This window comes from Oncorhynchus keta, unplaced genomic scaffold, assembly GCF_023373465.1.
Source record: "Oncorhynchus keta strain PuntledgeMale-10-30-2019 unplaced genomic scaffold, Oket_V2 Un_contig_1254_pilon_pilon, whole genome shotgun sequence".
Lineage (NCBI taxonomy): Eukaryota > Metazoa > Chordata > Actinopteri > Salmoniformes > Salmonidae > Oncorhynchus > Oncorhynchus keta.
The window spans coordinates 270749-280821 of NW_026277910.1; positions in this window are offsets into that span (position 1 = coordinate 270749).

Below are 10073 nucleotides of genomic sequence, written 5' to 3' on the forward strand. Positions count from 1 at the left end.
TTATTTAACCAGGTAGGCCAGTTGAGAACAAGTTCCCTTTATTTAACCAGGTAGGCTAGTTGAGAACAAGTTCCCTTTATTTAACCAGGTAGGCCAGTTGAGAACAAGTTCCCTTTATTTAACCAGGTAGGCTAGTTGAGAACAAGTTCCCTTTTTCTAACCAGGTAGGCTAGTTGAGAACACCTTTATTTAACCAGGTAGGCTAGTTGAGAACACCTTTATTTAACCAGGTAGGCTAGTTGAGAACACCTTTATTTAACCAGGTAGGCCAGTTGAGAACACCTTTATTTAACCAGGTAGGCTAGTTGAGAACACCTTCATTTAACCAGGTAGGCCAGTTGAGAACACCTTTATTTAACCAGGTAGGCCAGTTGAGAACACCTTTATTTAACCAGGTAGGCTAGTTGAGAACACCTTTATTTAACCAGGTAGGCCAGTTGAGAACACCTTTATTTAACCAGGTAGGCCAGTTGAGAACACCTTTATTTAACCAGGTAGGCCAGTTGAGAACACCTTTATTTAACCAGGTAGGCCAGTTGAGAACACCTTTATTTAACCAGGTAGGCTAGTTGAGAACACCTTTATTTAACCAGGTAGGCCAGTTGAGAACACCTTTATTTAACCAGGTAGGCTAGTTGAGAACACCTTTATTTAACCAGGTAGGCTAGTTGAGAACGCCTTTATTTAACCAGGTAGGCTAGTTGAGAACACCTTTATTTAACCAGGTAGGCTAGTTGAGAACACCTTTATTTAACCAGGTAGGCTAGTTGAGAACACCTTTATTTAACCAGGTAGGCTAGTTGAGAACACCTTTATTTAACCAGGTAGGCTAGTTGAGAACACCTTTATTTAACCAGGTAGGCTAGTTGAGAACACCTTTATTTAACCAGGTAGGCTAGTTGAGAACACCTTTATTTAACCAGGTAGGCTAGTTGAGAACACCTTTATTTAACCAGGTAGGCTAGTTGAGAACACCTTTATTTAACCAGGTAGGCTAGTTGAGAACACCTTTATTTAACCAGGTAGGCTAGTTGAGAACACCTTTATTTAACCAGGTAGGCTAGTTGAGAACACCTTTATTTAACCAGGTAGGCTAGTTGAGAACACCTTTATTTAACCAGGTAGGCTAGTTGAGAACACCTTTATTTAACCAGGTAGGCTAGTTGAGAACACCTTTATTTAACCAGGTAGGCTAGTTGAGAACACCTTCCCTACTTCCGGCGCCGACTGAGATGGCCGCCTCGCTTCGCGTTCCTAGGAAACTATGCAGTTTTTTGTTTTTTTACGTGTTATTTCTTACATTAGTACCCCAGGTCATCTTAGGTTTCATTACATACAGTCGAGAAGAACTACTGAATATAAGATCAGCGTCAACTCACCATCAGTACGACCAAGAATATGTTTTCCGCGACGCGGATCCTGTGTTCTGCCTTACAAACAGGACAACGGAATGGATCGCTTGCAGCGACCCAAGGAAACGACTACGAAAAAGAGGGAAACGCGGCGGTGTTCTGGTCAGACTCCGAAAAAGGGCACACCGCGCACCACTTCCCAGTATTCTTCTTGCCAATGTCCAGTCTCTCGACAACAAGGTTGATGAAATCCGAGCAAGGGTGGCATTCCAGAGGGACATCAGAGACTGCAACGTTCTCTGCTTTACGGAAACATGGCTTACTGGGAAGACGCTATCCAGGGCGGTGCAGCCAACGGGTTTCTCCACGCATCGCGCGGACAGAAACAAACATCTCTCTGGTAAGAAGAGTGGCGGGGGCGTATGCCTCATGACTAACGGGACATGGTGTGATGAAGGAAACATACAGGAACTCAAATCCTTCTGTTCACCTGATTTAGAATTCCTCACAATCAAATGTAGACCGCATTATCTTCCAAGAGAATTCTCTTCGATTATAATCACAGCCGTATATATCCCCCCCCAAGCAGACACATCGATGGCTCTGAACGAACTTTATTTAACTCTTTGCAAACTGGAAAACATTTATCCGGAGGCTGCATTCATTGTAGCTGGGGATTTTAACAAAGCCAATCTGAAAACAAGACTCCCTAAATTTTATCAGTATATCGATTGCGCAACCAGGGGTGGTAAAACCTTGGATCATTGTTACTCTAACTTCCGCGACGCATATAAGGCCCTGCCCCGCCCCCCTTTTGGAAAAGCTGACCATGACTCCATTTTGCTGATCCCTGCCTACAGGCAGAAATTAAAACAAGAGGCTCCCACGCTGAGGTCTGTCCAACGCTGGTCAGACCAAGCTGACTCTACACTCCAAGACTGCTTCCATCACGTGGACTGGGACATGTTTCGTATTGCGTCAGATGGGAATATTGACGAATACGCTGATTCGGTGTGCGAGTTCATTAGAACGTGCGTCGAAGATGTCGTTCCCATAGCAACGATAAAAACATTCCCTAACCAGAAACCGTGGATTGATGGCAGCATTCGCGTGAAACTGAAAGCGCGAACCACTGCTTTTAATTAGGGCAAGGTGTCTGGCAACATGACTGAATACAAACAGTGCAGCTATTCCCTCCGCAAGGCTATTAAACAAGCTAAGCGTCAGTACAGAGACAAAGTGGAATCTCAATTCAATGGCTCAGACACAAGAGGCATGTGGCAGGGTCTACAGTCAATCACGGACTACAAGATGAAATCCAGCCCAGTCACGGACCAGGATGTCTTGCTCCCAGGCAGACTAAATAACTTTTTTGCCCGCTTTGAGGACAATACAGTGCCACTGACACGGCCTGCAACGGAAACATGCGGTCTCTCCTTCACTGCAGCTGAGGTGAGTAAGACATTTAAACGTGTTAACCCTCGCAAGGCTGCAGGCCCAGACGGCATCCCCAGCCGCGCCCTCAGAGCATGCGCAGACCAGCTGGCCGGTGTGTTTACGGACATATTCAATCAATCCCTATACCAGTCTGCTGTTCCCACATGCTTCAAGAGGGCCACCATTGTTCCTGTTCCCAAGAAAGCTAAGGTAACTGAGCTAAACGACTACCGCCCGTAGCACTCACTTCCGTCATCATGAAGTGCTTTGAGAGACTAGTCAAGGACCATATCACCTCCACACTACCTGACACCCTAGACCCACTCCAATTTGCTTACCGCCCAAATAGGTCCACAGACGATGCAATCTCAACCACACTGCACACTGCCCTAACCCACCTGGACAAGAGGAATACCTACGTGAGAATGCTGTTCATCGACTACAGCTCGGCATTCAACACCATAGTACCCTCCAAGCTCGTCATCAAGCTCGAGACCCTGGGTCTCGACCCCGCCCTGTGCAACTGGGTACTGGACTTCCTGACGGGCCGCCCCCAGGTGGTGAGGGTAGGCAACAACATCTCCTCCCCGCTGATCCTCAACACGGGGGGCCCACAAGGGTGCGTTCTGAGCCCTCTCCTGTACTCCCTGTTCACCCACGACTGCGTGGCCACGCACGCCTCCAACTCAATCATCAAGTTTGCGGACGACACAACAGTGGTAGGCTTGATTACCAACAACGACGAGACGGCCTACAGGGAGGAGGTGAGGGCCCTCGGAGTGTGGTGTCAGGAAAATAACCTCACACTCAACGTCAACAAAACTAAGGAGATGATTGTGGACTTCAGGAAACAGCAGAGGGAACACCCCCTATCCACATCGATGGAACAGTAGTGGAGAGGGTAGCTAGTTTTAAGTTCCTCGGCATACACATCACAGACAAACTGAATTGGTCCACTCACACTGACAGCGTCGTGAAGAAGGCGCAGCAGCGCCTATTCAACCTCAGGAGGCTGAAGAAATTCGGCTTGTCACCAAAAGCACTCACAAACTTCTACAGATGCACAATCGAGAGCATCCTGGCGGGCTGTATCACCGCCTGGTACGGCAACTGCTCTGCCCTCAACCGTAAGGCTCTCCAGAGGGTAGTGAGGGCTGCAGAGCATCACCGGGGGGCAAACTACCTGCCCTCCAGGACACCTACACCACCCGTTGTTACAGGAAGGCCATAAAGATCATCAAGGACATCAACCACCCAAACCACTGCCTGTTCACCCCGCTATCATCCAGAAGGCGAGGTCAGTACAGGTGCATCAAAGCTGGGACCGAGAGACTGAAAAACAGCTTCTATCTCAAGGCCATCAGACTGTTAAACAGCCACCACTAACATTGAGTGGCTGCTGCCAACACACTGTCATTGACACTGACCCAACTCCAGCCATTTTAATAATGGGAATTGATGGGAATTATGTAAATATATCACTAGCCACTTTAAACAATGCTACCTTATATAATGTTACTTACCCTACATTATTCATCTCATATGCATATGTATATACTGTACTCTACATCATCGACTGCATCCTTATGTAACACATGTATCACTAGCCACTTTAACTATGCCACTTTGTTTACTTTGTCTACACACTCATCTCATATGTATATACTGTACTCGATACCATCTACTGTATGCTGCTCTGTACCATCACTCATTCATATATCCTTATGTACATGTTCCTTATCCCCTTACACTGTGTATAAGACAGTAGTTTTGGAATTGTTAGTTAGATTACTTGTTGGTTATCACTGCATTGTCGGAACTAGAAGCACAAGCATTTCGCTACACTCGCATTTAACATCTGCTAACCATGTGTATGTGACAAATAAAATTTGATTTGATTTAACCAGGTAGGCCAGTTGAGAACACCTTTATTTAACCAGGTAGGCTAGTTGAGAACAAGTTCTCATTTGCAACTGTGATCTGGCCAAGATATCACTAAGCATCCCGACACAAACAACAACACAGAGTTACACGTGGAATAAACAAAACATACAGTCAATAACACAATAGAAAAAGTACAGTGTGTGCAAATGAGGTAGGATAACAGAGGTAATGCAATAAACAGGCCGTAGTGGCGAAATAATTACAATATATCAGTTAAACACTGGAGTGATAGATGTGCAGATGGCCATTTCTATTTAAACAATAAGCAACTTTTTTTTAGGTTTAAGATCTTTGTTGAAGTTGTTTTCATTCCATAATTACCATCTGCTACTGCTAAAGCTCCCTCTCCTTGTGAACGGTGATGAACCTCTATTCACACAGTCCTGTATTCACAGATGGTTCCTAGAGAATTTACTTTAATTATTACGACTAGTCCTGTACTCATACCATAGATGATTCCTAGAGAAATGACTTTAATTATACCTTCCTTTCTCTGGTTTGTCTTTCACATTGGAAGCTCCATCACATTCTCTCTCTCAACATGTCAGGTCTTGTCTGATGGCAGAGAGACTGACAGGACCAGAGAGCGTGTGTGTGTGTGTGTGTGTGTGTGTGTGTGTGTGTGTGTGTGTGTGTGTGTGTGTGTGTGTGTGTGTGTGTGTGTGTGTGTGTGTGCGCGTGCGCGTGCGCGTGCGTGTGTGTGTGTGCGTGTGTGTGTGTGTGTGTGTGTGTGTGTGTGTGTGTGTGTGCGCGTGTGTGTGTGTGTGTGTGTGTGTGTGTGTGTGTGTGTGTGTGTGTGTGTGTGTTTGCTGAACATCACTCTCTCCATTCTGGAGTTCCCCTGCTTGGATCTCTCTCGCTTGCTCTGAGACCTTAAAATAGATCTTTCTCATGCTCTGTAAAGGCCACAGATTTTGTGGAAGTTTTGTATTCATCCGAGTAGTATTCCTAGTATCAGCAGTAGTATTAATCATAGTATTCGGCATGGTAGTAAACCTAGTATTAATCCTAGCATTAGTAGCGGCATTAATCCTAGTATCAGCAGCAGTATTAATCCTAGTATCGGTAGTGTTATTAATCCTAGTATTAGTTGTAGTATTATTCCTTGTATCAGTAGTGGTATTAATCCTAGTATCAGTAGCAGTATTAATCCTAGTATCAGCAGTAGTACCAACCATAGTATTAGTTGTAGTATTGATCCTAGTATCAGCGGTAGTATTAATCATAGTATTAGTTGTAGTATTAATCCTAGTTGTAGTTGTAGTAGTAATCATGGTATTAATCCTGGTATCAGTAGTAGTAGTAATCATGGTATTAATCATGGTATCAGTAGTAGTATAAATTCTAGTATTCGCGGTAGTATTAATCCTAGTACCAGTAGTAGTTTTAATTCTAGTATCCGTAGTAGTATTAATCCTGGTATCCGCAGTAGTATTAATCCTAGCATTAGCGATAGTATTAATCATAGTATCAGCCGTAGTATTAATCCTAGTATTAGTGGTAGTATTAATCATAGTATCAGCAGCAGTATTAATCCTAGTATTAGTGGCAGCATTAATCATAGTATCCGCAGGAGTATTAATGCTAATACCCACGGTAGTATTAATCCTGGTGTCCGTCGTAGTATTAATCCTAGGATTAGTAGTAGTATTAATCCTAGTATTAATCCTAGTATCAGTAGTTATATTAATCCTAGCATCAGTAGCAGTATTAATCGTGGTATCAGTAGTAGTATTAATCCTAGTATTAGTAGTGGTATTAATCCTAGTATTAATCCTAGTATTAATCCTGGTATCAGTAGTGGTTTTATTCCTAGCATCGGTAGAAGTATTAATCCTAGTATTGATCATGGTATCAGTGGCAGTATTAATCCCGGTACCGGTAGTAGTATTAATCCTAGTATCAGTAGTAGTATTAATCCTGGTATCGGCAGTAGCATTAATCCTAGTATTAATCCTAGTATCAGTAGTAGTATTAATCCTATTATTAATCCTAGTATTGGTAGTGGTATTAATCATAGTATCAGTAGTAGTATTAATCCTAGTATCAGTAGAAGTATTACATCTAGTATTTGTAGGAGTATTAATCCTGGTATTAATCATAGTATCGGTAGTTGTATTGATCCTGGTACCTGTGGTAGTATCAATAATAGTATCAGTAGTAGTAGTAATCCAGGTACTGGTAGTAGTATTAATCATAGTATCAGTAGTAGTAGTAGTAGTAGTATTAGTAGTAGTAGTGGTAGTGGTAGTCATAATAGTAGTAGTAGTAGTATTAGTAGTAGTAGTGGTAGTGGTAGTCATAATAGTAGTAGAAGTATTAGTAGTGGTAGTAGTGGTAGTGGTAGTGGTAGTCATAATAGTAGTAGTAGTAGTATTATGGTAGTGGTAGTCATAATAGTAGTAGAAGTATTAGTAGTGGTTGTGGTAGTCATAATAGTAGTAGTAGTAGTAGTAGTAGTAGTATTAGTAGTAGTAGTGTTAGTGGTAGTCATAATAGTAGTAGTATTAGTAGTAGTCGTCGTTTTAGTAGTAGTAGTGGTAGTGGTAGTCATAATAGTAGTAGAAGTATTAGTAGTGGTAGTGGTAGTCATAATAGTAGTAGTATTAGTAGTGGTAGTGTTGCTAATAGTTGTGTTGCTCTTTAATGGGTGAGTCCTGGGAGGTTTCTGCTCCTCTAAATAACCTCCAACCTCTCTCCACAGCTTCCTAACTCAGTTCCCAGTCCAGCCATTAAATGCACTTATATCACCCTAGACCAGGGAGCCCTAAATTTCTCAGAACGGGCTGCCAGGGTGTTCCAGTGTGATGGGACAGAGCTGGGGTCAGAGGCTGGCAACCCGCCCTGGCAACCTGCCCTGGCAACCCTGTGGTTCCCCTCCGATTCTCTAATTGACAATCTCACACTTGGCAGTCCCCAAAGCAACCAGCTGAACGGGGTCCTTGCAGCACAGGCAACAAAGGTACCCCTCTCTCTGCCTGAGTGGAAACCATGAACTACAGATGGACGGCACCTGCGGCCTCTAATTTAATCCTTGGGTGACCTCAGATGACCCGAGAACAGAACTGGGTCGGGGGATTTTTTCCTGAGTTCTGCTGTCACAATACAGCAGCAAGCATTAGGGTTAGCTGTGGAGCGGGACCCAGAATATACCTGCCCCCTCCAGATGGCTCGAGAGGGAGGGGGGCCACAGGAACAGAGATGGTGTGCATCCCAAATGCCCCCCTGTTTCATACATAGTGCAGTACTCTTGACCAGAGCCCTGTGGGAAGTAGTGTACTATGTAGGGAATAGGGTTTGAAGAAGTGCACAATTTAGGGAATAGGGTTTGAGGAGTGCATCATTTGGGATGCACCAGGGACAGGAGCCACATTGCTCATTGATAGTGTTTCCAATCAGTAGGTTCTGGTGTCTGAATTACACAATAGAGAGATGACCGAACATTACGACCTAAATATGTCAGGGTCAAAGTAGATGAACACATAAAAGGTACTGGAGGGACTGACATCATTCTACAAGATGTTAGCATGATGTAGCATTCTACAAGATGTTAGCATGATGTGATATTCTGAACAATATGTTAGCATGATGAAGCATTCTACAATATGTTGGCATGATGTGATATTCTGAACAATATGTTAGCATGATGAAGCATTCTACAATATGTTGGCATGATATAATATTCAGAACAATATGTTAGCATGATGTATCATTGAGAACAATATGTTAGCATGATGTATCATTGAGAACAATATGTTAGCATGATGTAGCATTCTAAAATATATTGGCATTATTTGGATTCTTCAAGATGTTGGCATGATGTAGCATTCTACAATATGTTGGCATGATGTAGCATTCTACAATGTGTTGGCATGATGTAGCATTCATCAAAATGTTGGCATGATGTAGCATTCATCAAAATGTTGGCATGATGTATTTTCAGAACAATATTTTGGCATGATGTAGCATTCAGAACAATATGTTAGCATTATGTAGCATTCTAAAATATGTTAGCATGATGTAGTATTCTAAAATATGTTAGCATGATGTAGCATTCTACAATATGTTAGCATGATGTAGCATTCTACAATATGTTGGCATGATGTAGCATTCTACAATATGTTAGCATGATGTAGCATTCTACAATATGTTGGCATGATGTAGCATTCTACAATATGTTAGCATGATGTAGCATTCTACAATATGTTGGCATGATGTAGCATTCTACAATATGTTAGCATGATGTAGCATTCTACAATATGTTGGCATGATGTAGCATTCTACAATATGTTGGCATGATGTAGCATTCTACAATATGTTGGCATGATGTAGCATTCTACAATATGTTGGCATGATGTAGCATTCTACAATATGTTGGCATGATGTAGCATTCTACAATATGTTGGCATGATGTAGCATTCTACAATATGTTAGCATGATGTAGCATTCTACAATATGTTAGCATGATGTAGCATTCTGAACAATATGTTGGCATGATGTAGCATTCTACAATATGTTGGCATGATGTAGCATTCTACAATATGTTCTAGCATTCTACAATATGTTAGCATGATGTAGCATTCTACAATATGTTGGCATGATGTAGCATTCTACAATATGTTGGCATGATGTAGCAACAATATGTTAGCATGATGTAGCATTCTACAATATGTTGGCATGATGTAGCATTCAGAACAATATGTTAGCATGATGTAGCATTCTACAATATGTTGGCATGATGTAGCATTCTACAATATATTGGCATTATGTAGCATTCTACAATATGTTGGCATGATGTAGCATTCTACAATATGTTGGCATGATGTAGCATTCTACAATATGTTGGCATGATGTAGCATTCTACAATATGTTGGCGTGATGTAGCATTCTACAATATGTTGGCATGATGTAGCATTCAGAACAATATGTTGGCATGATGTAGCATTCAGAACAATATGTTGGCATGATGTAGCATTCAGAACAATATGTTGGCATGATGTAGCATTCTACAATATGTTGGCATGATGTAGCATTCTACAATATGTTGGAGTGATGTAGCATTCAGAACAATATGTTGGCATGATGTAGCATTCAGAACAATATGTTGGCATGATGTAGCATTCTACAATATGTTGGCATGATGTAGCATTCAGAACAATATGTTGGCATGATGTAGCATTCAGAACAATATGTTGGCATGATGTAGCATTCAGAACAATATGTTGGCATGATGTAGCATTCAGAACAATATGTTGGCATGATGTAGCATTCAGAACAATATGTTGGCATGATGTAGCATTCAGAACAATATGTTGGCATGATGTAGCATTCTACAATATG